The sequence below is a fragment of the Zonotrichia leucophrys genome, chromosome 9, assembly GCF_028769735.1.
Source record: "Zonotrichia leucophrys gambelii isolate GWCS_2022_RI chromosome 9, RI_Zleu_2.0, whole genome shotgun sequence".
In the NCBI taxonomy this organism is placed as follows: Eukaryota; Metazoa; Chordata; class Aves; order Passeriformes; family Passerellidae; genus Zonotrichia; species Zonotrichia leucophrys.
In genome coordinates, this window is record NC_088179.1 from 23277325 (window position 1) to 23304595 (window position 27271).

A 27271-nucleotide genomic window follows, 5' to 3' on the forward strand; every position below is an offset into this window, starting at 1 on the left:
AAAATATCAATGGAATTGGGTTTCTATCAAAGATTTGCCTGAATCACCTCGGGGGGATTGCAGGCATTTGGCCAAACTGGGAGTTGTCACATTGCTTGGAATGGCACAGCAACTCCTTCACCACCTTCCAGCTGAAGAAATCACAAATATCCTCACTCTGAGGAACAACAGCCACTGGCACTGCAGACCAGTGCTCCTTTCATCACCCAATTTGCTCCCCCTGAAGACAATTAACCAAGATTTCCTCATTTTTTCCTACCACAGCATCCCAAAAAAATGCCAGGGGCAGTCAGTGCAGCCATCACTTGCTCTCAAAGGGGTTTGAACCCAAAACGCAAAAGTGATATCAGTGAGGGTGCAACAATTCATCAAACATGTCTGGTTTTGGGCTGTTTGAAGGGCCTGGAAAGGCCCGGAGTGGCCTTGGGGCAGCCCGCGTATCGAAGGACGAGAAGAGGCTTCAGTTCTTCTTTCGGTTTTTATGTTTATTAATTGTTTATCTAAAAGATTTTCTTTCGGCCCGACAGAGCTCTGCTCAGCAGCCAGCCATGAGCACACTGTGCCGCTTTCTGGACAGCTACTTATCTTTATACTCATTGTTACGTGTACAATATTTATCATTTTTCTCCAATACTATTTATTTTTATTGCTTGGTGCACTTTTAGTAATGACTAATCTTAAAGTGCTACTATCACCATAGAAGATGGAGGAGAAGAAGAAGAAGAAGAAGGACAGGACACGCCTCAATTCTTCTATTTTACTTCTCTAAACCCCCCTGTACAGAAATCCTAAACCCTGTGTCTCACCCTCTAATTAACCAATCCCTTCACCATTCACCCCGGTGAAACCCTCCTGTCCTCATACAGGTGTCGTCTCCTGTGTAGGATCAAAGTCCAGCCACCAGACACTTCTGGAACATTCCAGGACTCCCGAGCCCCCCAAGGGTGGTCTCGGTGGCACCTCAGTCCTGAGGTGCTGAGATCCCACACAAACATGGGTGGGGAGAGCACTGCGGAGGAAATTTGTGATCAGCCCTCAAGAGATCAGGTTTAAACAGTGAGGGTTAAATCCCAGTTTGCTGAAATCCCCATTAATCTGTGTTATCCCTGCATTGCTGTGTCACGTTTAGAATGAAAGAGAAGACGGAAATGGATATTGGATAGGGCAGAAAGGAACGGCTCCGAACTGCCCAAGGCCAGGCTGGACTTTGGGGACAATGGGGGTGTCCCTGCCATGGCAGGGGTGGCCCTGGATGGGCTTTCAGATCTCTTCCAACCCAAACAATTCCATAAAATGTAGAAATATCAGAGAAAGTAGGAACCTGCCCTTGTAGAAACCAAAAAGAAATTATTAAGATATCGAGACATGAAAAAAAAACGAAAAAAAAAAAACGAAACAAAAAAAAAACTAAACAAAAAAAGCTAAACAAAAAAAACTAAACAAAAAAAAAACTAAACAAAAAAAAACTAAACAAAAAAAAACAAAACAAAAAAAAACTAAACAACAAAACTAAAAACAAAACTAAACAACCAAAAAAACAAACCAAAAAAAACTAAACAAAAAAAACTAAACAAAAAAAACCCTAAAAACAAACAAAAAAAAACTAAACAAAAAAAACTAAGAAAAAAACTAAACAAAAAAAACTAAAAAAAAAACTAAGCAAAAAAACTAACAAAAAAACTAACAAAAAAACTAACAAAAAAACTAACCAAAACTCAAAAAAAACTAACAAACACAAACCAAACAAAAAAAAACTAAACAAAAAAACTAAACAAAAAACAAAAAAAAACCTAAACAAAAAACTAAACAAAAAAAACTAAAAAAAAAAACTAAACAAAAAAAAACTAAACAAAAAAAAAACTAAACAAAAAAAAACTAAACAAAAAAAACTAAACAAAAAAAACTAAACAAAAAAAAAACTAAACAAAAAAACTAAACAGAAAAAAAACTAAACAGAAAAAAAACCCAACCCCCAAAATCTAGATATTCCCTTGACATTTTAGCAGCAAACACCGCCCCAGCCAGGACAGGGGCTGTGCCTCGCACCGTTAACTCCCCTCAGCCTCTGTCCCTTCTCTGTCCCCGCTGTGCAGGGATTCTCAGCGCAGCCATTCCCTCTCGCACGGTGCCATCTAGCGATGCACGGGAGCTGCAGATCCCGGCCCTGCTCCTGCTCTGCTCCCTCCCTGATTTTTTTGGGAATTTAATGCCGGGAGCCAGCACAGGTTTAGTGCTTTGCTCACAGCCTGTGGTGGCACTGCTGAGGAGGGGTGGGAGATGGAGCCCGCAGGAAAACAGGGCTCCCAGGGGATTTAGGAATTATGTGAACATATGCACAAATGCATTTTAATTCCCTCAGGATTGACAGCTCCCTGGAATCGTGCAGAGCAGCCAGCAATTTCCATTTCTTTGCAGAAAACTGCAATGGGAACAAATGTGATTGCAGCCCATCCCAAACAAACCCTGCCAGCAGCCCAGGTTAGTCTGCAGCCTAAACTCTGTTTTAATCGTATTTACAAGCAAGGATTAGCACTTGCACGTGGTTTGGAATAATCCTGGATGAGTCTGAGGAGGAACTCCAAACCAAACTGAATTTCCAGGCAATACTCCTTAAACCACATGGACCCAAACACCTCCAGCCTCAAATACCAAACAGAAAAGAATTTATTAAAGCCATAAACAGAAAAGAATTTATTAAAGCCATAAAGTTTAAATAACCTTCTAATGACACCTTTCATTTGCGTTGATATCAAGAGAAAATAAGGGATTTTTTTTTTTGTCTTGGAGCCATCTTTACACCTAAAGCATTCTGCATAGAAAATCCTGTCTGCCATAGAAACAGCCTGTCCTTATTAATGGTGTCATAGTAACCAACACCCAGGCAGAGGCTCATTAACACCCTCATCATCTCCAGAGAAAACCACCAAAAGTCCCAGAAAAACCCAACCTTCCACACCAGTTAACTCCTAATTAACATTCCTGGAAACTGGGAGCACAGGGAACAAGTTTTAGTTGACTTCAAGCTGTCACAACTCCATTGCAGTGGCTGCATTTTGGAATTATTTTCCTTAAAAATACCAGAATTCTCTGCTTATCAGTATTGTAGCACCAAGATTGCTCCAGAAACCCTCAGCTCCTGCTTTGCTGCCCAATATATTTTTTCTGTCCTTTTTCAGTGGTGCCTGGGCATAGAAAATCAAGTTCTTGAACCATCTCAATGCTGAGCAAACCTCTCCCATAAATGCTCATGTCTACTAAAAGTTATTTCCCTCATTTTCCAACAGATTTGAGACCAAGGAATGCAAATCCCATCATTTCTCTGCACAAAAATCCCCATTAATTGTTGTGCAGGCAGGGAGGTCAAACCCTGGGGTGGAATTACCCCAAACAGGTTCACCCAAAGAGAACTGAGCCTCATGCTCACACATCACAAACAATTACAACCCAACCACCTCCTGCACCACCCAATCCAGTCCCAAAATCCATTAATCCACCAGTCCCAAAATCCATTAATCCACCAGTCCCAAAATCCATTAATCCAGCAGGTTCTGGCTGAACACACAACACTGATTTTTTACTATTTTTAGCAGCTTTGTCTGAACCTACTCACCCTGAATTTTACCTAAATTCATTAATCCACCAGTTCCAAAATCCATTAATCCACCAGTCCCAAAATCCATTAATCCAGCAGGTTCTGGCTGAACACACAACACTGATTTTTTACTATTTTTAGCAGCTTTGTCTGAACCTACTCACCCTGAATTTTACCTAAATTCATTAATCCACCAGTCCCAAAATTCATTAATCCACCAGTTCCAAAATCCATTAATCCAGCAGGTTCTGGCTGAACACACAACACAGATTTTTTTACTATTTTTAGCAGCTTTGTCTGAACCTACTCACCCTGAATTTTACACCAAAGCCAGACATTCAACTTTTTTTTTTTTCTATGAAACAATAAATTGAATCTGACAAATTAATTATCAAAGGACACTTCATTAGCCAGAGTACCTAATAAGCAGCTTCTATGAACAGATTTGGGATAAAACACAGTTAAAACACAAATTCTGCTAGTTTTTAACACCTTAAAGGACATTGCCAAAGCTGAGGTTTCTACCAAGAATCTCTGTGACACAAAAGGGGACAAATGCTCATTAACACAAATACAAAGAAGGACAAAAAACCATGAAAAGTATTATTTTAACCATCATGAATAAGGTAATCAAGAACACCTCCTTTCCTACCTCCTCCAGGAGATGTGGCAGCTGGGGATGTGGTTGAGTTGAGGGCTCAGCAGTGCCAGAATTGTTGGACGGGATTATTTTAGAGGTTTTTTCCAACCTAAGCGATTCTGAGGAAGCAAAACCCAAACTGCTCCTCCTCCCTCTTAAATCTAAGCCTAAACCCAAACCCACCCTAAGCCCAGCTGGGGCTGGACCCCTCCCTCTGGCCCTGACAGCCACACCAGGACTGGGTTATCCCATGATTGGCATCAGCTCTGTCTGGCAGATTGGCACCATGCCCACGGCATTGTTGGGAACCTCACCAGTGCCACTGATGCCTCAGGTTTGAGCTTTTATATTTTCACATTCTGTGCTGCTTCAGTGTGAGGGTCTGGGTTCACATTCTGGGATGCTGAGCTCTGTGCACAGAGCAGGGAGACAAAACAATTCCTGCTCCAGCTGGGCACCAAGGACAAATGACCCAAATCTCAGCCCAGGAGCACAAACCCCGTGGGCTGCAGAGAGAAAAACAAGCAGGGTGGGACTGCCTGGGCTAAAGCTGGGATGGGACAATGAACTGCAAGGTGCAAATGGAGCAGAACTGATCCCAGGGACAGAGCCCGGGAGCGCTCGTGCATTTTGGGGCCATTTTGGGTCATCTTGGGTGCAGCCCTGGCTGGGCTCTGGTGCTGCCCAAGGTGGATCCATGGAGGAGATGCTTTGGATAAATCCCTGCTTTATTCTGGGACTCTGCTCCAGGGCAGCCTGCACAAGTGAAGCCCCAAAACAAATAGCCTTTAAGAAATAACGAGTTAAAACACGGAATGAGAAGTATTTGAAAAAGCATAGCATTTAGGAAACATATAGAGCAATAGATCAGCTAAAGCATGGAACATAATGACAAGAAGAGAGATAGGGATAGTGTCCGGTTTATCTCTGTTGTTTGAGGGGCCTGGAAAGGCCCGGGGTGGCCTTGGGGCAGCCCGCGTATCGAAGGACGAGAAGAGGCTTCAGTTCTTCTTTCGGTTTTTATGTTTATTAATTGTTTATCTAAAAGATTTTCTTTCGGCCCGACAGAGCTCTGCTCAGCAGCCAGCCATGAGCACACTGTCTGCCCTCTGGACGGTCACCTATCTTTATACCCATGGTTACGTGTACAATATTTATCATTTTTCCCCAATACCATTTATTCTTATTACCCGGTGCACTTTAGTAATAACCAATCCAAAGTGCCACCATCACCAAGAAGATGGAGGAGAAGAAGAAGAAGAAGAAGGACAGGACACACCCCAATTCCTCCATCTTACTTCTCTAAACCCCCCTGTACAGAAATCCTAAACCCTGTGTTCTCACCCTCTAATTAACCAATCCCTTCACCATTCACCCCGGTGAAACCCTCCTTCCTCATACAGGTGTCGTCTCCTGTGTAGGATCAAAGTCCAGCCACCAGACACTTCTGGCAACATTCCAGGACTCCCGAGCCCCCCAGGGGTGGTCTCGGTGGCTCAGCACCTCAGGACTGAGATCTTGAGATCCGACAGGATAGGAGAATTGGTGGGCTAAGCATGTTCAGAGCCAACAATGTCAAACTGACCCTAAGAACTTTGCCAGGCCATGGGGACCAAGCCAAGTACACCGGGAATTGACCATATTAGGATAGGAGTTCAAAAGTTTAAGAGGAAGACCCCTCAGGAGACCCCTGCCCACGATGAAGGCACCGGAACGGACCACCAAGATGATCCTCAAAAGAGATGTCTCCGCCCACGCTCCGCCTACACCACGCCTCTTATGAATATGCATGCAAAAACATGATTATGCACGTATATGATGTAACTCTATATTCAAAGCTGTATAAAAGGCTTGCTTTTGTTACGAGAGACTCAGAAATCCCTTTTGTGATTTCTCCGACGCGTCGTAATAAAATACCTCCTGTCTATGCTGACTTAAATTGAGTCTCTTAGGCAGTTATTCTCGCCTTTTGGGGCAAAATTCGGCATCACAAGGCATCACCAGGAGCCCCTCCTGCACCAACACCCCCCTGTTCCTCCATCAGAACCTTATCAGGGTATTTTGTAAAATTGGGGTGAATCAGAACCTTTTGTGCCACTGAATCATTCTCACCTCAAAGCTTGGGTTCAGCTGCTGCAGACAGAAATGAGAAATTGTTTGTTGTCCAACCTCCAGATTCCCTGATCAATCTGCCAGTCCCCAGTGTATCAAACTTTTAGTGTGCTCTAAAAATGAAGAACTGGATGTGTGTCTGCATTTTAACGGGTGTTTGTCATCCCCTAGAGAACAATTATTTCAGTATTTGTCTGCTGACAGCAAAGCATTTCTTTAAACATGAACCCTCCAGAATTTAAAAGACTAGGCTGGAAGATTTCTGGTTTATATCACACAATACTTTTGCTCAAAAAACTCCACTTTTCAATCCAAAGCCTGACCCAAAGTTCCCCTAAAGTTAGAGGCTGGCAGATATGAGGATGTTGACGTGCAAATCCGTTCCTCTAAGCCTTGTCTCTGGCATTATTTCGCTATTTCAAAACTAAAAATTAGGTTTCCCAATGGAAAGCTCTGACAGGATCATGACTATCTGTCATTTAAAATGAAAATGTACCATTAGATTTTATTGTAGGAGAGATCAAGAACTCTCAAAAGAAAGAACAGATCATCTGTGTTTAATAAATCCCTGGGGAGGAGCTTCCCAGAGCAGTGTGGGTGCCTGACCCCCCCTAAATGTGGGATCCTTTTAAATCCTCATTGAACCCAAATTCCAGCCTAGACCTGAAAAGGTTTGAGGCTCAGTGTGGTTATTAAAACGCTGCATTGTTTCATAATTTCTATATACTTTGAATAATTTACTCAGAGAGATTTTTTACTGCAATATTTTTGCAGCCTCTTCAGATGCTCCACTTACCCTTCATATGTTCATGTGCTTTTAAGCAAATTTCTCTATGAAACATTAATGTACCATCATGTAGCCATAGTCTGGCCAGAATGAAAGTCAATTTTGATTTAATGTGATCACCTATTTTTTTTCCCCTTCAACAACCATTTTTTTATTTGACTTCTTGACTGCCAGGATATTTCCAAGCTGCTGAGATCCGGTGTGAAAAACCCCAGGTCAATAAACACATTCCCTACTCCAGCTTTCCAGTAATTATCTCTGTTTGAAGTAGTGAAAAATTCACTCTGCATCTTTTTCATTTTCTATCAGGTCTTCACCTGCTCTTTTCTTTTTTTTTTTTTTTTTCTGTTTATTTGATCAAATATAATCTGGATGAGTTTTCTGTTTATTTGCCTTGCTCTTAATTTGCTAACTCAGGCTGAGTAGCACCTTAACCACACCACTTTTAATTTTCCTGCTGGATCCTCCTGCCCACCTGAGCTGCTGGAATTTTAAGCGAAGAAATAACTTCCAGGCAGCCAACATCTCAGTCTTGCACAGAACTTTATTTTTCCTAATCACCTCTAATGTCTCACGGGCCATTACTTCTGCTGCTTTACACAACGGGCTCTGTGCAGGCAATTAGCTCGTGGTGAAACCTGCAGCAATTAGGAGCAGCCAGGTGGATTTTGGGGACAGCAGCACCCAAGTGGAGCTCAGCAGAATTTGGAGCAGCAATTTTTCCCTTTCTCAGCGGAGAGCTGAAATCTGGATGCTTGTCCGGTTATCTCGGCTGTTTGAAGGGCCTGGAAAGGCCCGGAGTGGCCTTGGGGCAGCCCGCGTATCGAAGGACGAGAAGAGGCTTCAGTTCTTCTTTCGGTTTTTATGTTTATTAATTGTTTATCTAAAAGATTTTCTTTCGGCCGACAGAGCTCTGCTCAGCAGCCAGCCATGAGCACACTGTGCCATCCTCCGGACAGCCACTATCTTTATACCCATTGTTACGTGTACAATATTTATCATTTTTCCCCAATACCATTTATTCTCATTGCTGGGTGCACTCTCAGTAATGACCAATCCAAAGTGCCACCATACCAAGAAGATGGAGGAGAAGAAGAAGAAGAAGGAGGACAGGACACGCCCCAATTCCTCCATCTTACTTCTCTAAACCCCCCTGTACAGAAATCCTAAACCCTGTGTCTCACCCTCTAATTAACCAATCCCTTCACCATTCACCCCGGTGAAACCCTCCTGTCCTCATACAGGTGTCGTCTCCCGTGTAGGATCAAAGTCCAGCCACCAGACACTTCTGGAACATTCCAGGACTCCCGAGCCCCCCAAGGGTCTCGGTGGCTCGGCACCTCAGGAGAGGTGAGATCCTGAGATCCTGAGATCCGACAGATGCTCCAATGAACGCCTTTATTTGGATGAGAGGAGCGAATCGTGCTTGGGGAATATTCTGGATTTGGAAAGGAGAAAAGCTTTGGAATCACCAAGGGGGAGCACTCAGCTCTGGTGGAAGTGTCCTTGCCCTTGCAAGGGGTTGGAACTGGATGAGCTTTTAAGTTCTTTCCCAACCCAAACCATTCCATGATTCCATGATGGAATTGTAAAAGCAAAGAGCCCCAAAATGCTGAGTTTGGGATGAGTCCACCAGGAGCAGAAATGGAGCAGAACAATTCTTCTCTTTGCACTCTGCAAGGCTGGGATCTATAGAAGGAAATTTTAATCAGATATTCCTAAAGCCTGGAGATTCCTTACTTTTCAAACAAAAGGAAACATGAACAAGAAAACCACAGGAAACAGCAGGCTGTGGGATATTTGGTGAACCATTAATTATACCCAGTTCCAGTAATGGATCCCACTGAAGAAATCCACCTTGATAAAAAAAAACCTTTCAGTGGTGAGAAATAAATGCCAAAATGCACTTACATATCTTTTTTATTCCCTAATATATTTTTATTTTCTTTGCAGCTTCAAACAACACAAGGAAGAGTTGGGGACAAAGGAAAAATCAAGGAAATAAAATTCCTCTCTCTGAGAAAAAGCCTTTCAAAGTATCCCCTTGATTTTCTTCTAATTAAGCCTTAATTAGAATAGTCACTGTGACTACAAGAGAGTTATTTCTACTGCTACTTAAAATTGTGTATGACAATTTGATTTTCAATGGGGAAGAAGGGAAAGGTGGAGAATTCAGGCCAGGACAGTATTTCCAGCTGTACCTCCCCACCTTCAGGACGGAATACAGATGTTTTGGCTTGGAAAATGCCCCAAACTTGCGTGACCAAGGCTCTGAGCAGCCTGGCCCAACTCTGAGGTCAAATCTGACTTTGTTTCAGTCCAGGCTTGAGCAGGGGGTTTGGCCAGATGTTCTCCAGAGGTGCCTTCAGCAGATTTCTGAGCATCAAGGAGCAGCTACAGCACCAAGGCTTGAGCTGTTAATGGCTTTTGTTGATTTTATTGAGTTAAATCAGTGTTGCTGTGATGGAATGAGGTTGTTTAGCTGAATAAACTGAAACCCAGAGTTCGGGCTTTGTTCTCTTCCCTTCTTTGTTTCTGTTTTGATGCAGCCCCAGCTGTGGGATCTCAGGATCTCAGGACTGAGGTGCCACCGAGACCACCCTTGGGGGGCCCGGGAGTCCTGGAATGTTCCAGAAGTGTCTGGTGGCTGGACTTTGATCCTACACAGGAGACGACACCTGTATGAGGACAGGAGGGTTTCACCGGGGTGAATGGTGAAGGGATTGGTTAATTAGAGGGTGAGACACAGGGTTTAGGATTTCTGTACAGGGGGGTTTAGAGAAGTAAGATGGAGGAATTGGGGCGTGTCCTGTCCTTCTTCTTCTTCTTCTTCTCCTCCATCTTCTGTGGTGATGGTGGCACTTTGGGATTGGTCATTACTAAAAGTGCACCGGGCAATAAGAATAAATGGTATTGGGGAAAAATGATAAATATTGTACACGTAACCATGGGTATAAAGATAGGTGACTGTCCGGAGGGCAGCACAGTGTGCTCATGGCTGGCTGCTGAGCAGAGCTCTGTCAGGCTGAAAGAAAATCTTTTAGATAAACAATTAATAAACATAAAAACCGAAAGAAGAACTGAAGCCTCTTCTCGTCCTTCGATACGCGGGCTGTCCCAAGGCCACCCCGGGCCTTTCCAGGCCCTCCAAACAGCCCAAAACCCGACACCCAGCATTCTCAGAAGAGGGAACACCAGCAAGTCAAAGATTACCAGAGCCCTCAGAACCCTTCCACAAAAGGACCACACCAACATATAAACTGTGCCTGTGCCAAGGAAATGTTAACGAGTGGGATCTGGAAAGTTTAAATATAAATACATATAATTACAGCTTGCTGCTGACAAGAAACTGTGACATTTCATCCTCTAAAACACTAAACTGGAATAAAAGCGGATTTTCAGTCCTGCAAACACCATAGGACCTGGAGACCTGTGATTGCATCAACCAGCAATAAGCTGAATGCAGCTCTGCATTCCCTCAGTTGGTTCTGTATTCCTTCCTTCCAGATTAATGGATAGACATTAGTCAGAAATGTGCTGGAAAAACTGAAATTTCATAATTCCATTGAAAAATCACTTCATTTCCACTGCAAAAATCTAAACTCAGAATTGAAGAAGGAAAAAAAAAAACCTTAAAAGTTGAGCACAAATAATAAATCTCTGTTTTCATTCATAGGCAGGACTGAAAAATGTGTTTGGGAAAAGAATTATTTAAATGCTCTAGATTACATTTGATTGGAGGGGAAAAATTCATTTCTTCCCCTGAAGGGAAAAAACTAATATGTTCCAAAGTGCAGTAAAAACAGAGCCATTCCGAGCTGTCATTTGCAATTAAAAAGAGAAAATATTTAATGGGAGCTGGTGAATACTTTGCAATGGCAAAATTGCTTTTAGCCCTTAGAAAATTTCCCCTTTATTAGAACTTCCAGTCTTTGTGTTGCGTGTAAAGTGAACACTGGGAAATAAGGATGGGCTGGCCCAAGTAGAGTTTGAAGATGCTGGAATTTAGCAAGGAATGGATTTTCCAGAGCAGCTGTGGCTGCCCCTGGATCCCTGGAAATGCCCAAGGGCTTGGAGCAGCCATGGGCAGGGGGTGGTTATTTATTCAGATTTTGGAGTATTTTTCTGCTTCAAATGTATAATTAATGATTTTTAAAATTTCTACAGCTTCTACATTTGTGTCCTCGCAACAGCCTCATGAACTTCAACTGAGCACGCAAGTGTAGGAGGAAAACAGAGCGTGAAAAGTGGAAAAAAATCTATGAAAATGTTTAAAATTTGAGTAAATCTAAATGAGGGATGAAAACCTGAGTGCATTTCACAACCTCTGTCCCCCAGAATATGAACGAGTTCATCAGAAACGTGAAAAACCAGGTGAAACAAATCCCACTCTGCCTGCGGGGCAGTGCTGGATTTATGGGGATTTTTTCCCTAAAAGGGTGGCAAATATGGAAATCCACCAATATTTATTCATTTTAAATTTTTTTTCTCTTCTTTTCCATTTTTGGTACCACCATAAATCTTCGTCAGCCCCCTTTATTGAACTCCCCATGTCCTGATTAACAATCTAATGGTTCTGAGAGATGAAACTCATTAATTTTGATTATAGGCCCTTAAAGCAGGCACTAACTCTTCCTTTAATTCTGATGGAATTGCCTTGATGAAGCAAAGGAGGCTGAAAACTGAGGCCACCACAGTGCACACTGCTCATGCTCGGGGTGGTTGTAGTAACTCCTACTCCTGCTGCTACTCACAGCAGTAACTCCTCACTCAGAGCAGGAATTCTCCATTTCTGCTGCTCTTCAGAGTGGTAATTCCTCATTTCTGCTGCTTTTCAGAGCAGGAATTCCTCATTTCTGCTGCTTTCCAGAGCTGGGTGCCCCTCAAGGATGGACAGATATTCCTGAAAATCCAAATTAACAGGAGGAGAAAAAAAATACTAAAAAAAAAAAACCCAAAAACCAAAGCAAAACAAAAAAAACACAACCAACCAAACAAAAAAGCCCCAAAAACAAACAAAAATGGAACCAAACAACCAAAACACAAGAAAACCCAATCCAAACCCAAAAAAAACCACCAAAAAAACCCTCAAAACCAACCAACCAACCACCCCAAAAAACCCCGCCAAAAACAAAACAAAATTTCCGAAACAAAACAAAAAACCAGAATCAAAACCAAAAAGTGTCTGGAAACTTAAGAACAATTTTATTGTCAGAAACTGAGCTGAGAAAAATATATTTACCATGGAGATGAGGCTCAGGGATGCAGATCCAGCGCCTGGAACTTGGCAGAACTCCCCTGTCCACTCTTGTGCATTCCCACACCACCACTTCCCTTCCTATACACAATAAAACAGGATTTTAATAAAATGTCAGGCCAGTAATAAAAGACCATTTTTATCTGACCTTTCAGGGGAAGGTAACTGAATTTGTAGTGAAATAAATCTGCAGGTTGAGTAGAGCTGGGCAAGAAATGGGTTTATTGTAGTGATATTTGGGATATTGTAGTGATATTGTAGTGTGGGGATATTTTTCCTCCCAAATTAGGATTACGAGCAAAAATCTATCAATTTCTCATAAGATGATTATCAATAAATAGATTTACAGCATTTTGGCAAAATATTTTATTCCCTTCTCTTCCAAACCGATTCAGCGTTGAGCTGCCTGAAGGAAAAACTAAATTTGGAAGGAAATTAGACTTTGAAGGAAAACCAGTTTTCAATTCCACGTTTTCCAGGAGCTGGTTTAAACTTTTAAACCCCAAGTCTATGTTTTCCAGGAGCTGGTTTGGACTTTTAAACAAACTCAATTCCACGTTTTCCAGGAGTAGCTCAGGAGCTGGTCTGAACTCTTAAACCCCAATTCCATGTTTTCTAGAAGTTGGTTTGAACTTTTAAACCCCACTTCCAAATTCTCCAGGAGCTGGTTTGAACTTTCAAACCCCAATTCCACATTTTCCAGGAGTTGGTTTGAACTTTTAAACAAATTCTATTCCACGTTTTCCAGGAGTTGAACTTTTAAACCCCAAGACTATGTTTTTCAGGAGTTGGTTTGGACTTTTAAACAAACTCAATTCCACATTTTCCAGGAGTAGCTCAGGAGCTGGTTTGAACTTTCAAACCCCAATTCCACATTTTCCAGGAGCTGGTTTAAACTTTTAAACCCCAATTCCACATTTTCCATGAGCTGGTTTGACCTTTTAAACCCCAATTCCACATTTTCCAAGAGCTGGTTTGAACTTTTAAACCCCAATTCCACATTTTCCAGGAGCTGGTTTGACCTTTTAAACCCCAATTCCACCTTTTCCAAGAACTGGTTTAAACTTTCAAACCCCAATTCCACATTTTCCATGAGCTGGTTTGAACTTTCAAACCCCAATTCCACATTTTCCAAGAACTGGTTTAAACTTTTAAACCCCAATTCCACCTTTTCCAAGAACTGGTTTAAGCTTTCTAACCCCAATTCCACATTTTCCAGGAGCTGGTTTGAACTTTCAAACCCCAATTCCAAATTTTCCAGGAGCTGGTTTGAACTTTCAAACCCCAATTCCACATTTTCCAGGAGCTGGTTTGAACTTTTAAACCCCAATTCCACATTTTCCATGAGCTGGTTTGAACTTTTAAACCCCAATTCCACCTTTTCCAAGAACTGGTTTAAACTTTCTAACCCCAATTCCACATTTTCCATGAGCTGGTTTGAACTTTTAAACCCCAATTCCAAATTTTCCAGGAGCTGGTTTGAACTTTCAAACCCCAATTCCACATTTTCCAGGAGCTGGTTTGAACTTTCAAACCCCAATTCCAACTTTTCCCAATTCCAAATTTTCCAGGAGCTGGTTTGAACTTTCAAACCCCAATTCCACGGTTTCCGGTTGGATGGGGGCACTCACACCCTGGATGCCAGCGGATCCATGGAGTGCAGCTCCTCCAGCACTGACAGATGTGACACGAGGGCTCCCAGCACCGCACAAAAGCCACACGTGATCCGGCTCTGCCACTTTGGCCTTCCAGATCCACAGCCCCAAGCCAAGAAATGGCTGAAGGCCTCATTTGATCCTGAAATATTCCCCATTTTCATGGTAATTTGTGAGTCAGAGATTTGAAATGTTAACCGAGTCACAGTATTTATATAATTTCTGGCATTGTGTGCAACACCAGCAGCAATTGGCGAGGTCACAATATGAGTCTTTTAAATATTCCTGATTCCAAAGCCTGTTTAAGTCTTCTGCTTTGAAACTGTAATTAAAGCTTTCAGGGAAATCCTGTCTTACTCCCTCTTTTAAACAAACTCAATTCCACGTTTTCCAGGAGTAGCTCAGGAGCTGGTCTGAACTCTTAAACCCCAATTCCACGTTTTCTAGAAGTTGGTTTGAACTTTTAAACCCCAATTCCACATTTTCCAGGAGCTGGTTTGAACTTTTAAACCCCAATTCCACATTTTCCAAGAACTGGTTTGAACTTTCAAACCCCAATTCCAAATTTTCCAGGAGCTGGTTTGAACTTTTAAACCCCAATTCCACATTTTCCAGGAGCTGGTTTGAACTTTTAAACAAACTCAATTCCACGTTTTCCAGGAGCTGGTTTGAACTTTCAAACCCCAATTCCAAATTTTCCAGGAGCTGGTTTAAACTTTTAAACCCCAATTCCACATTTTCCAGGAGCTGGTTTGAACTTTCTAACCCCAATTCCACATTTTCCAAGAACTGGTTTAAACTTTTAAACCCCAATTCCACGTTTTCCAAGAGCTGGTTTGAATTTCCAAACCCCAATTCCACATTTTCCATTGGGCTTTGTTACCCAAGCCCTCCTCTCACTCCTCAGTTGCCTACACCAGATCCCACATAGGAACCTGAAATATGGATTTGTCTCCTACACCTGCCACGGAATATGGGCCTGGTAATTGAATTAAAGCTCTCCAAAATAAATTAATTTCACGTAGCAGATGGCCAGCATGGATTTCAGCTTGCTGTGTGGCAGCCAAATTGATTTAAATCAACTCGAGGAGAGGTAGGCTTGAATCAGGTCAGCTGACAGCTATTAGAGCAAACCTGATTGAAATGCAGAAATTTAGGGAAAATAAATCCACCACCAACCCAACATTCCCCTCCCACAGGGACCCAACAGATAAAACTTTTAAAACATTCAAATGATTCTGGTTGGGGTAATAAGATTTAGTAGAGCATGGCAGGCTTTTATTTTGCTGTTTAGTCTCCTCTGTGCCTTTTTAGTGGAAAAGGTGCCACATAAAACCAAGCACCACGGAACAAGGGAAGAGGGAAAAGGTCCAATTCTTGGCTGCCTTCAATCAATTTTTAAAACCGTTCAAACGAGACGTGAAATACTACAAAGTCAAAATAGCTGAGTTTTATACTCAGCTCGCACGGCTGTAAATGAAAATACAGCTGAAAGCAGAGAATTTGTGCAGCGAATATTTCCTTTTTTTCTGTCTTGACATTGCTTTTAACAAATTCTTTCCAGAAAAAATCTCTTTGCTGTGCGTAGAGATAAGATACAGGTGAGTTTGTTGTGCCCTCTGAGATGCCTCATTAGTGGTTTTTAATAATTATATTTCTCATGGCCCTGTAACAGCTGGGCTTTATTCTCCAGGTAGGAATGAAGTCTCCATCCTGCTTCCTCTCTGATTTTGAGCATCTTGTACACAAAGCTGGTTCAGAAATTGATTTTGCAGCTTGTTGGCCAGCTCCAAACCCTTAATATTTATTTTCACCTCAAAATCCTGATGAAAGGAACACTTCAAAAGTGTTTTGGGGAAATACATATTCAAGTAAGAGACTGACTAGGAAATAATGAATTTTTTCAACCAAATGGGATATTTTAACACTTTCCATATTAAAAAAGAACAACCTGAGATTCAATTTCATGTACCCACCAGCAAATTTTCAATGTGGCATGGATAAATACATCTGAAAACCAGGAGTCATTAAAAGCCACCAAGAACTGATAAGCTGATAACAGATCCAACTGGACCAACATTGTTCTCATCCCAAACAAGACAGAAAACACCTGCAGTGTTGCTTTAATTTAGTGGCAGGATTGGTTTTAAAATTAATTTTTTGCCTGCAGCCTTTGTTTCATAAATCACAGAATACCTCAAGCTAGAATGGACACATGGGATCATCAAGTTCCCCTTCCATAGATTTGTATGTAGAATATTCTGTATTTTTCCTGTAGGAAGTCGTTAGAAAATCAAGTGAGGTTGGAATGGATTCACTCATTAGTGCTGGAGGTGAATCTGCCACTTCTCTTGAGGCAGATTAGGCTAAAAAACAAAGTTGTTTACATTTGATTTGGCTCATTCTTGCATGCCCTTATTAAAAATACTTTCCTATGATCCGTTTCTGTTGCAGGCTGCCATCAAACCACACTTCCAAACCTCCCTGTCTAGACAGAAAAGAGCAGAAAAATATAAAATTGTGGGGTGTGGCATTGATCAGGAGGAGATTTTTCTCTTTTTATTTTATTATCAGCACCAAGCAAGGACCTGTGTGTGCTCCTCATGCTCTCCAAGGTCACCTCACCTTGCCCTGCATGGGTTAACTTTGCTGGATTTGGATGAGACGCAAAATTTGGGATGCAAACAGAGGGTGCATCTGTGGATGCGGGTGCTGGGATCAGACTCTGCCCCAAACGCCCCAAAATCTCCGAGCATGGAGCATCCAGAACCCACAACAGCAGCATTTGGCAAACCTGAGTTCCCCCACAAACTCACATTTAAAATATCAGCGGATTGTTGGAAACCCCAACGCTTTCCCCTCCCGTTCCTCAAATCCAGATTTGCCATTGCGTGCCCAGAGCTGGGACAGAGGAGAGAGAATCCAACACTCTTTTCTGTTTTATCTATTTGCCTCTCTTTCCCCATTTAGCTGCTCCCCCACTTGTGATTCACAACGTTCCAGCCCCTTGGGAGTCAAAGGGAGCCGAAAACCGCGGCACAAAAAAAAAACCAACTCGCACAATATCAAATGCTTCGAGTGGGTCTTGATCATCAGATCACATTGAACTCCAGACTATTCATATGCAGAAAAGATTGCAAAATCCCAGCTTCAGATGGCTTTGCTTCATTAATGGCATGAGCAGCCACAATTATCAGGCTGTTGTTTCCAACAACGAGCTTAGAAATACAGGGAAACGGCCACAATATCTTGATTTATTGGGTTGGATCTTTGAAATGTCATCTCTGAGGCAACCTTTTTTCCAGGCAGCTCAAAAAAAAAATCTGTTCTCAAGTTTTTGGGGGAGAAAAATAAAAGTCACACCAGAAAAATCGAGCTATTTTTGTACTGACATGAATGACAAATACATATCCAGAAAAATTCAGCAAGTGGGTTATTTTTATATTTCCTTAATTCAATAAGGCTGAATAAGGTGAATAGGAATAAAGTGAGCCAAGAGATTATTTGTTAGAATTGATATCTCTGTGTGAATGGGATTTCCAAGTCCTAGAAAGTCCAATTTCAGGTTGACAGTGCTGTAATAATGTAAAATTCCTTCTGGGATGTTTGCTCTGAACCATTCTCTGTCCTGGAATACAACAGGCAGCCACTTCTCCTGTCAAAGGTGCAAATTAAATCCAGTGATATCCATCCACAATGCATCATTTTCATGATGAGTTTGCTCAGGAAAAGGTCCCGAAATCTGGCAGAAAATAAATCTGCTCAGACATTTTTGTGCTGAATATTCCATATTCAGCCCAAAATCACAGAATCAATCAGGTTGGAAAAACCTTCTGAGGTCATCAAGTTTAACCCTTAACCTCAGTTTTTAATATCAAAACCTAAAAACTCTTAAAACAACCCCAAAACTCCAAGCAGTGGGGATCTCTGGTTCTGCAGAGTTTCTTTGGCAGCTCCAGGAATTCTTTGATTTCCTGTCGATTCCGTTGCTTCCAGGGTGTTTTCGGTGTCGAGGATTTGCATACATCTCCATATATAAATAAACCACTTATATAAAGAAACGAGGTTGGCAGGAGGGTATCAGCTGTTCTGGTCCGCCCAAAATGGTTGCTCATTTTTTCATGGATTTTAAAAAAAATCCTCAGCACTTCCATTTTTTTTCCTGGAAAGTTGTGATTCCCACAAATCCCCCATGCAGGGAATCATCCTTCCTAATGGATATTTTTTGTGAGACCTTCCAGGTTCTTTACAAAGAGCACAGGAGAAATATTTTGTCCCAGCTCTGATTTTTCATGTATTTAATATTTCTATTGGAAGGGGAAAAACTGATTTTACTCATTTTTACTTTTCAGGTACTGCTTGTAAAAAAAATAAAGATGATTTCAACTTATGAAATGGTTTAAAAATTAATTGTATCAAATACATAAAGTATCACAGGATGGATTTCCCTGTCACCAACACAAAAAGTTCCTCAAAGGGATTTCTCTGTCCCCACCAACCTAAAAAGTTCCTCAAATATTCTGCTTTGCCTATGAATCATAATCTTTATATTTTACAAATATTTCTATGCACAGAAATAATTTTTTATCTTTTAATCAATGCAATTTCAAGGTAGAAGTAAGAGGAAATCTCACCTTTGCATTGTGTTGTGAATCCATAAAAATCACTTTTCTTATCCTTTAATTTCATTTTCCACTGGCTGGAAAATAAAAAGAAATTTAAGAGGAAAAATTCTTGCACCCCAAAATCCTTTAAAAATCCTTAAAAATACACAAATAGACCAAGAAACTAAATAAATCAATGTGATTTGGTGGTCTAGAAATTATCAATTACAGGCAAAATTCAGTCAAGCAGAAACAAAAGCAAACAGGAGGATATCATTGCCCAAACTTAATTGCTTAAATTCCTTAAATTTCTGGTGTGAAAGGAAGCTAATTAGGTATTGATTTAAATAAATGCAGCCTCCTGGTGGCTAAGCACTGGTTATTAAGGGTTCTTGTATAAATTAAAGGCTACAAGGAAAAAAAAACCCAAATATTTTTGTAGCCCTGGTTCTAAGAAAGGCTAAAATCAAAGTCTCATTCAGCCAGAAGTTGCATTATTTGGAAATCTGCTCCTGTTACTGCACCGAGACCCTCATGGAATTCAGAGGGAAAGAACTGGCTGAAAACATGGAGCCAGGGGTTGTAAACATCCAGGCTGGAATGGAATTATCAGTCACAGGATTTCATAGCATCAAATCCACCAAATTTAAGAATTTACGCTTCCCTGAAATGGTGGCAACAAAATTCAAGAGTGCTGAAAGTAAGCCAATATCATTCTATGGTCTAGGCAATGTGTTAATTTTTAAACCTGATTATACTCACATTTCACATTAGAAGAACAATTGGATTTTCTCCTGGTGAATTTTTCCAGAATCAGACATTCTAGGGCCATCAGAAATATTGTGAACATTTCTCCTGTGCCACAGATTGGGATTTTATTTCTTGGTGCCTTCATCTAACCCAATAACTCGTGCTGAAATTAGATCAGGCATTTTAGGAAGGGATTCAATCTTATTTTAAGGCTCCTCATATCTGATGCTGCATGAACCACATCCATTAATAATCTGTTCCACTGCTTAATTACCCTTGTTAAGAATACAATTAAGAAATTGTCTGCTTTTTGTTTGACCTTTTTCTGTGTTCAATTCTCCTTCCAGTTCTATCAAAATTTTCTGATCTTGTTTCTCCCAGATTCTCTCATAAATAGCCCTGCTCATACATAAATCTATTTAAAATACAAGCTCTCCTCTTCCTTGTCTAGAGTAAAAGTAGCTTATGTAGACTAAAAAAAATTAAAAAGGAAGAACAGAAAGAACAAAGAAACATAAAACAAGATATTTTTAAAAGTGGGTGATTTATTAAAAAGAAACCGAGTGGCTCATCTTGCACCATGGCTATTCTTAGACAAAAGTTCAGCATTTAAGGTTCAAATCCAAGGTGTTTGCTGATGCCCAGAATTTATTGTGGCGGCTCAAGTGCTAAATCCATCATCCCTTTGATATGGTGCTCTCTCCATGGAAATAGGGGGAGGAATAAAAGGGGTTGGAGCTGGGGAAGGGCCTGGAGCACCAGGAGGGGCTGAGGGAGCTGGGAAGGGTTTGGAGCACCAGGAGGGGCTGAGGGAGCTGGGAAGGGCCTGGAGCACCAGCAGGGACTGAGGGAGCTGGGAAGGGCCTGGAGCACCAGGAGGGGCTGAGGGAGCTGGGAAGGGCCTGGAGCACCAGGAGGGGCTGAGGGAGCTGGGAAGGGCCTGGAGCACCAGGAGGGGCTGAGGGAGCTGGGAAGGGCCTGGAGCACCAGGAGGGGCTGAGGGAGCTGGGAAGGGTTTGGGGCACCAGGAGGGGCTGAGGGAGCTGGGAAGGGTTTGGGGCACCAGGAGGGGCTGAGGGAGCTGGGAAGGGCCTGGAGCACCAGGAGGGGCTGAGGGAGCTGGGAAGGGTTTGGAGCACCAGGAGAGGCTGAGGGAGCTGGGAAGGGTTTGGGGCACCAGGAGAGGCTGAGGGAGCTGGGAAGGGTTTGGGGCACCAGGAGAGGCTGAGGGAACTGGGAAGGGCCTGGAGCACCAGCAGGTGCTGAGGGAGCTGGGAAGGGTTTGGGGCACCAGGAGGGGCTGAGGGAGCTGGGAAGGGCCTGGAGCACCAGGAGGGGCTGAGGGAGCTGGGAAGGGTTTGGGGCACCAGGAGGGGCTGAGGGAGCTGGGAAGGGTTTGGGGCACCAGGAGAGGCTGAGGGAGCTGGGAAGGGTTTGGGGCACCAGGAGAGGCTGAGGGAGCTGGGAAGGGCCTGGAGCACCAGGAGAGGCTGAGGGAGCTGGGAAGGGTTTGGGGCACCAGGAGGGGCTGAGGGAGCTGGGAAGGGCCTGGAGCACCAGGAGGGGCTGAGGGAGCTGGGAAGGGTTTGGAGCACCAGGAGAGGCTGAGGGAGCTGGGAAGGGCCTGGAGCACCAGGAGGGGCTGAGGGAGCTGGGAAGGGTTTGGAGCACCAGGAGGGGCTGAGGGAGCTGGGAAGGGTTTGGGGCACCAGGAGGGGCTGAGGGAGCTGGGAAGGGTTTGGAGCACCAGGAGGGGCTGAGGGAGCTGGGAAGGGCCTGGAGCACCAGGAGGGGCTGAGGGAGCTGGGAAGGGTTTGGGGCACCAGGAGAGGCTGAGGGAGCTGGGAAGGGTTTGGGGCACCAGGAGGGGCTGAGGGAGCTGGGAAGGGTTTGGGGCACCAGGAGGGGCTGAGGGAGCTGGGAAGGGGCTGAGCCCGGAGAAAAGGGGGATCAGGGGGGCCCTTGTGGCTCTGCACAGCTCCTGACAGGAGGGGACAGCCAGGGGGATTTGGGATTTCATCACAGGGACAGGAGGAGAGGGAACGGCCTCAGGCTGGGCCAGGGCAGGCTCAGTTGGACACCAGCAGGAATTTCCCCATGGAAAGGGTGAATAAACATTGGAACAGACTGCCCAGGGAGGTTTGGAGTGCCCATCCCTGGAGGTGTCCCAGGAATTCCTGGATGTGGCACTCGGAGCTCTGGGCTGGGGACAAGGTGGGCATCAGGCACTTGATGACCTTGGAGGGCTTTTCCAACCTCATTGGAATTCCAATCCTCAGTTTCTCTGGGATTCTCTGATCCCGTAGGAGCCTGTGGGGTCACCCACAGCTCTCTGGGGTCCCTCCAGCTGCCCTTCAAGCCAAGAGCAGAGCCTGAAGAATCACTGCTGATCCAGGGATTCCTCAGGCAGGGCTCCTGTGGCATTATTTGGGATTATTGACCCCTCCCCACACTCACATTCACACAAAAACCCCAAAGCCTTGCTGACAGCACACAGGTGACAGCCAGAGCACACTTTGGGTGTGTTTGTGTCCCCCTGACTCCTACACAGAGTTTCCATGGGAAAACTGCAGAATGCCTCCACGTGGGAATTTTTAGTGCAGCTCCCAAACCTTTCATCTTCCCAAAAAATGTCCTTTTATAGCCCTGTCAATCAGCGTATAATTAGCTGGATTTACAGGCAGAACAGATGGGAATTCTGGAAATGTAGCTTTTGCTAAATGCATGTGAGGAGTTAAAAAGAAAAAAAAAAAAAAAAAAAAAGAAGAACCATGACTTAGGGATTTAATATATTTGTATTCCTAATGTGAAGTTGAATTAAATTCAGTTCTATAAATATAGCCAGTAAAATGTGCAGCAAAAATGCCAGGAATTATTAATTACAAACAGCAACAACAAGGTTCTCTGGTATTTAGAGGAGAAAGTAAGAAAATACCACATTTCACTGTGAAAAATAAACATCAGGTTCATGCAGATGACTTCAGATGTCATCTTTAAGGAGAATTTCCCAAGTTTTAGGGACACGAAATTCTGTCATTTTGGGCTAAGAATTTCCCTACCCCCTTCTTGATGCCACCACAATTCACCAGCACTCAGCTATTTAATATTTCTGATTGACTGTGTAGAATATATGGATAATTTTAGTCTTATCCACCAAAATATCACATTTCATAGCTATTTACTCTTTTCCTTTTTTTCCTGTGTTGTTCTTTAAATGTATTTTCTCCCTGTTGAAGTCCTGGGTCAGACTGAGTCTCCTGATAAATTAAGGAGATAAAAGAACACAAAAATGTGACTTTTTTCCCTTCTCCCTGAACACTTCCCAGACACTACACTGCTTTTTGACAGCTCAGTTTAGAACAGAAAGAGAAAATAGAATGCCAAATTAAAAAGGAATAAAATGAATAAAAATCTCTGGATGAAAATGGGACCAATATTCAGCATTTTGAAAAAAAAAATTCCTTTCAGTCCCTGTAAAACAAAAATTACTCACAAACTTACCTGCAATTGCTAAAATAGAGCAGACAGTTACAACAGGAGCTGCTGGCAATGGGATTTTTTTCTGCCACTGCCCAAAAAGGTTGAAAGCTGAAATTCAGGTTCCTGCACCAGTAAAAAGTGTGGCATGAACTGGACCAGGAATTGTTCAGATTTTGCTGCCCTGTGTAGAAACTCTGCATCACAAAGCACTTTAAAATGCATAAAATTGAGGTTTTCTTTTAGAACAGAGTCAATTTCTGGGCGTTTTATTTTGTATTTTATTATTTCAGTGGATACCCACCTCCCTCCCAACCAGCTACGGTGGGAGCACCAAAATCAGGCCCTTTTTATCAAAATTACCATCATCAAAAGTGGTTGTAATATGATTAGTGCCAGAATTAGATTCATTATGTTCAAGAAGGAAGTGAAGGGCAAAGAATCCAGGTTTGTTTGCCGTGGGTATTGGAATAAACACAATAAAGTGCCCAAAAATAATGCACTGAAGTGCTAGAACATCACACTGATGAGTGCTCAGTTTTTCCTCCTTGGGGCACAAAGCATAAATTAATTATACCTTGGAAGGCAGCTCGGCTGCAGGGGCTGGGGAGATGAGGGGGAATAGATGGAAAAGACTTTCTTGGCTGTTGGGAATATCCAAGGATGACAGAGGGATTATTTTTACTTCCAATATAAACAAGTAGCCCAGAGTTAAAATAAAAAAAAAAAAAAAACCAAAAGATAATTAAGACAAATTATCAGGAAAAGTGGACCTCCTGGCTAATCACATCTAATGATTTGTTCTTCCGGGCATATTTCTCAGGTTTTTCCCCTCAGAAAGGCATCAAGCCCCATCAGCCTAATTGTGAAAAATAGTTAGGCTCAGATTTTAACACGTTTAGGTAATTCCTAAAGATAGAGAGCAGGACATATTTCCTTCCAAGCAATATCTTGTTGTTGAAATAAATTGGATCAGATCTATAGAATATAACCATGAACTTATCTGGGGAGTTGAACACAAGGGAATGTGAAGGACACGGGAACTTTTCAAGTCAATAACGCTGCCAAAGCCTGCGTATCACAAAACCTCAGGTACTGCCACGACAGGCAGAATGGAGAGATAATATTCAATAAATAGAGGGAGAGAAAAAGGATCTGTCAATCGGAAACAACCAAACATGCAACGTTAAACTCCTGAGTCTATTTTCAGAAACGACAGAAATTTCTGCTCTGAGCCTGAACTTTTGATTTATCGCTTTAGACAAGAGCTGAAGTTTTATCTCAGGGAATCACGGAATCCCAGAAGGGTTTGGGTGGAAGGGATCTTAAATCCCATCCCATCCCACTCCTGCCATGGCAGGGACACCTCCCACTGTCCCAGGTGCTCCAGCCCCAATGTCCAGCCTGGCCTTGGGCAATTCCAGGGCTCCAGGGGCAGCCACAGCTGCTCTGGGAATTTGATCCCAAACCCTGCCAACCTTCCCAGGGAACAATTCCCAATTCCCAATATTCCATCCAGCCCTGGCCCCTGGCCATGGGAAGCCATTCCTGGTGTCCTGCCTCTCCATCCCTTGTATGAATTCCACGAACCAGTTTAAGGTGATGTTTATACTCACCGGGATCACCTTCAGAATAAAACTTAAGTTCCATTTCTGCCCAAACTCAGCTGTGGTTTCCTACATGGAAAAATGAGATTAGCAGGTAAATCCTGGCTGGAAAGCAAAGTCTGTATTCCAACAATAGAGACCCTCATCAAATTCAATTGTATTTATATTTCTTTGAATTACCAAAACTCAACAACACGAGCTTTCAATAACAGCTGAGAGATTAATCTTTGTAACATGTTAAATAATAACTTTCAAATGAATCTAGCATTTGTTTTCCTGAAGAGATGGTAGCAGTATGAGGCTTAAGATTTTGATTCAAAAAATTATCATATCTTTATTGAGACAGAGGGAAAAAAATTAAACTTTCTGTATGAATTACTCTGTACATATTTAATTTGTCTAAGTCAACAGGCTTTCCTCTACTTGTTCACATTTTTTTGTATTTAAACAGACCAAAGCAAAGAAAAAAAAAAAAACCCTATCCAAAATGAGCAGAAATGTTATTTTGTGTCTAATGAAAAATATGGGATTATGAGGGAAATGCACTTGTGAAATGTAATTAAAGTTTACACCACTCATCCCCAGAATTCAGGTGCCTATTTAAAATGGAATATTTATGTCTGCATTACAGGGAGCTATTGTATCTGTAAGGACAAATGTTAATTATGGAGGCATTACCAAGACAGCCACAGAATTATTGTCACGACTTGCTCGGAGTTCTCTCCACTCCTGAATTCTGGAGAGGATCCAGAATCCAGCCTGGCACATCCCATATTGCACAGCCAGCTCTGCCCAGGCCAGACAACTGGGCAGAAACACTGGCAATGATCTACCCTTGGAGTTCAACAAACAGCCAGCTCTGTGCAGTCAGCAGAAAAATCATCTCCATTCTTCTCCTCCTCCAACCTGTTAGCCCAGCTTCAGACTGAAAATCAATGTCAGCATGTCCAGTTTATCTCGGCTGTTTGAGGGGCCTGTAAAGGCCCGGGGTGGCCTTGGGGCAGCCCGCGTATCGAAGGACGAGAAGAGGCTTCAGTTCTTCTTTCGGTTTTTATGTTTATTAATTGTTTATCTAAAAGATGTTCTTTCAGCCGAACAGAGATCTGCTCAGCAGCCAGCCATGAGCACACTGTCTGCCCTCCGGACCGCCACGTATTTTTATACCCATTGTTACGTGTACAATATTTATCATTTTTCCCCAATACCATCTATTCTTATAACTCGGTGCACTCTCAGTAATGACCAATCCAAAGGTGCCACCGTGGCCAAAGAAGATGGAGGAGAAGAGGAAGAAGAAGGAGGACAGGACACGCCCCAATTCCTCCATCTTACTCCTCTAAACCCCCCTGTACAGAAATCCTAAACCCTGTTTCTCACCCTCTAATTAACTAATCCCTTCACCATTCACCCTGTGAAGCCCTCATCCTTGTCGTCTCCTGTGTAGGGTTAAAGTCCAGCCACCAGACACTTCTGGCAACATCCCAGGACTCCCGAGCCCCCCAAGGTGGTCTCGGAGGCTCAGCACCTCAGGACTGAGATCTTGAGATCCGACATCAGCATCATGCCCTTTGGCTTCTGATGGCTAAAAGTTGCCTTCTGAGGGTTAAAGGTTGGCTTCTGATAGTTAGAAGTTGTTTTCTGATGGTTAAAAGTTGTCCTCAAGCTGTACCCAACAGAACCCATGTCTTCTGTCTATTTTTCCAGGAACAGAACATATCCCTCTGTTCTGTCCGCCCTCCAACTTGCTAAGCCAGCTTCAGATTGAAAATCCACATCAGCATGGTGTCCTTTGGATTCTGATGGCTGAATAGCTGGCTTCTGATAATTAAAAGTTGTTTTCTGATGGTTAAAAGTTGTCTTCAAGTTGCACCCAACAGAATCCATGCCTATTCTATGTCTGTTTTTCCAGGAACAGAATGTGTATCCAATTCTGCTGGGGGTCAGGCATGCTGAAAGCAGCAGAACATCTTAAAAACAGTGTTTTACTGTAATTATTCTCATTTGTACCACAAAGAGATGCAGGTTTTTTGTTAGCACTAAGTTTTGTTTATAAAAATTGCCTTTTCTCACTCACCAGGTAAAGTGAGACTATAAAAATGACATATGTGCACATGAAACCAGATTTAAAAGGCCACAGCATGGCAGAAGAGTGGAAAAGAAATAATAAAGAGTGTTTTGCTATAAACACTTATTTTTTACATGGAATATTTACCCATCCCAACCCACACAGAGAGTGCTTTGCACAGCTCAGGTCTGAACATTGGAGGATCAGCACCAAGAATTATTTTAGCTCGGAGCACACCTCCAAAATGAAGAGCTCCTTTTAATCTGTCAGCTTTTATTTTTGTTAATGTTGTCTGGAAATACCTTTAACTAAATAGCTGAGCATGGAAAATTAAAAGCTCTCCAGATGCAGAAGGTTTATGTGTCTTCACCTGAAGCCTGCAACAGCTGGGGAAAGGCAGAGGCACCTCTGGCCTGGGCTCCTCAATGGATGTGAAGATTTTCTGTTGGTATTGGACCAAGCCCAGCAGGTACAATGCTGCAAAGAGTTCCCTACTCTCCTTTAAAAATGCAAAGGGGAAGAAAAGTGCCAAAATATTCCTATGATACTTCTCTGGACATGCCCCAGCACAGCAAGTGGAGCTCTCTGTTATATTTGTCACATGCCATCATCTACCAAGGAAAACTCTGATTTTTGTCCATGTCCTTTTTTTGGCTTTATGAACCCCTACCCACACAGATACCCAGAGAGGTTCCAGACCTGCAGGTGTTCCTGCACAATCAGAC